The sequence below is a fragment of the Gastrolobium bilobum genome, unplaced genomic scaffold (assembly GCF_033153095.1).
Source record: "Gastrolobium bilobum isolate Gb01-03AN ecotype WA unplaced genomic scaffold, APGP_CSIRO_Gbil_v1 utg647, whole genome shotgun sequence".
NCBI lineage: Eukaryota > Viridiplantae > Streptophyta > Magnoliopsida > Fabales > Fabaceae > Gastrolobium > Gastrolobium bilobum.
The window spans coordinates 472544-475272 of NW_026899122.1; the positions used below are offsets into that span (position 1 = coordinate 472544).

Genomic DNA, 2729 nt, shown 5'->3' on the forward strand with positions numbered 1-2729 from the left:
TATTTTTTTTAAAAGAAAAGAGAAAAAAATAGAGCACGAAAATTGAAATGAGAGTAGGAGATAAAATTTCTATTATGTGACATAAGAGAAATAAAATCCATAATCTAATAAGGTAGAATCGTCTTCACGCACACTTTATATTATGTGCTTGTTCCATAAGAGGTGTTTGTCTAATTCTTAGACAGCTATGATGGGCAAAAAAATTAATTAATTGCAATTTAAATAAAAAATTATGAATTTATTGTTGTTTTGAAACTATTTACGTGTGTATAGTATTATGTCATGTTCGGATTGGGCGTCATCAGTCACACCTAAGTTAGGTGTCACCCACAAGACACTCACGCCTAATTTAGGCGTGACTCGTCTGTTGTTGACATGTATAACAAAAAGTTAACAATTTAACATAAAATTTCGGAAGACCATAACTTTTGACTAGGGTATCCGAATCAGGTAAAAAAAAAATTATTCGACATAACTTTTTCGAAATCTACGCAATGACAGTTCATTTGGCATATCTTATCTCTCACAAACACAGTTCGAATTTGCAACAATGATACTATAAGAGCATTTAAACCCAGAAGCCTCCGAGTTGTTTTTGAACCAACACCAAACGCAATCTTCTTTTTAAAATGAGTAAATACATTTTTTTGTCCTCAAGAAAAAACACAGGGTCCATTTTAATCTCTTAAAATAAGTCGACTTGTGATCCCTTATAAATTCAAAATAAACCCAATTAGTTGATATTATAATCCCTCAGAAATTCAAAGAAGACTCATGTAATTTTTTGGCTCAAAAGTTCGAAATAAGTGATTTTTTTATTCGACATAACTTTTCGATATCTATGCACTGTAAGATTTCCAGATAATTATTTCTTAATGCTGGGAAGTAAAAATTTAAATAACATCATTCACAAAGATGAAATATGCCAAAGGTGAATCCAATTGCAGGCTTTTCATGGGACTCATAGATTCTTCTGGTGGACTTTATGCTGTGAAACATGCTTTGATAAGAGGGTTTGAGATGCTATATATGTTTCTAATAATGCATTCTTCGACGTCTGTAATTGTATAATTCACCTCAAACCCTCTTATCAAAGCATGTTTCACAGCATAAGAACATATTTTTAATGCAATATATTAAAAAATTTGTATTTTTTAATGCAACCTGAAGAACATTATATTCTCACCAATCTCTCACACTTTTATATTGTGGCACTTTCTTTTCTCACAATATTATACACTATTTTTTTTCAAACACTTGGTAGAAAATATATATTTTACTATGACATTAAGTATTCTTATTTATACATGGACTAATCTACTTTGGTGCCATCATTAATTTCAGACCACGACTCAAAAGATAAAGTATCATTGTTGCAAATTCAAACTATGTTTTTGAGAGATAAAAAATGTCAAATGAGGTATCATTGCGTAGATTTCAAAAAGTTATATGAAATCAATAAAAGAATTACCTGATTTGGATAGCCGAGTCAAAAGTTATGACCTTCAAAAGTTTTACGATTAAAGTGTTAATTTTTCGTGCCACTTGTCAACACCAGACGAGTCACGCCTAAATTACACGTGACACACTATAATACACGCGTAAATAGTTTCAAAACAGCAATAAATTCATAATTTTTTATTTAAATTGTAAATAATTAATTTTTTTGCCAAATAAATTGTGTTATCAAATATTATTTTTTCGTTTTTTCACCTAGAAATTCTTGCGTAGCACAGAAATTAAAATAAAAAATATTCTAAGCTTCCCGAAAAACTAGGAGTATTGACTTTGAAATTTATTGTTTGCAAGTCCAAAAGTAACCCGTCATTAGCAACATTTTATTTTCTCCCAGACTCCTTGCTCCAATTCTCGTTGATAATTGGTTGAATATTCATTGTTTCAGACTTTCAGTCTCTGTTGACATTCGAAAACTGTGTTGAATTCAATTCATTGTGCGTTATTCGTATTGAATGGAAAATTGAAAATGAAAAGTAACATTATTAAAATTTAAAAGTACTCTGTAATTATCATTAAAAACGATCACGGTGGGACTCGAACCCACAATCTCCCGCTCCGGAGGCGAGCGCCTTATCCATTAGGCCACGCGACCACTGTTGTGAACAAATACAATACAAATTAAAATCGTTATTAACTACAGGTGATAAGCATGGAACAAAGGATAATAAATTAATTAACATGTTTAAATTGTTTAAAATAAGATGAAATGAAACTTAGCAAGTGGAGTAAGAGTATGTGTTCGATTCTCTTTAATATCGTCTTTGAAAATGGTTTAAAGCCTTAATCTCGGAACCTATCCAAAATCGGACTAGTCACGAAGCGATGAACCAATTGAAATATTAAAAAAAAATGATGAAATGGAACTTGATAAAATTTATTTTATTTCACTCATTCTAAAACCTTTAGTTTACTTTCCTTAATTTTACACATAAACCATGAAATTAAATTATTATTCATTAAAAAAATTATCACTGAGTTCTGTCAAACTTAAATGGAGGCCGAAGATGAGCATTTCTTTTGTGCTCCGGGATCACGTGAGCCGATTAGAGAGAGGAGTGAGGTGAGAGAAAGAAGCCACTACATATTTTTTTTGTCAAAGAAAACTCATTCTAAAAAATGATTAAGTAATACAATAAGGGTTTTATTAATATTATGTGACATGATATAAGTGGGTTTTCCAACACACACAATAATGAAGAGAGAGGAAGTGG

General features: G+C 30.7%; 1 non-coding gene across 1 annotated transcript; it reads right to left on the reverse strand.

Moving 5' to 3' along the window:
* Positions 1 to 2037: 2037 nt before the first annotated feature.
* On the reverse strand, positions 2038 to 2110 carry TRNAR-CCG (transfer RNA arginine (anticodon CCG)). Its single transcript has one exon. It is a non-coding gene; the product is annotated as a tRNA-Arg (tRNA).
* Positions 2111 to 2729: the final 619 nt, after the last annotated feature.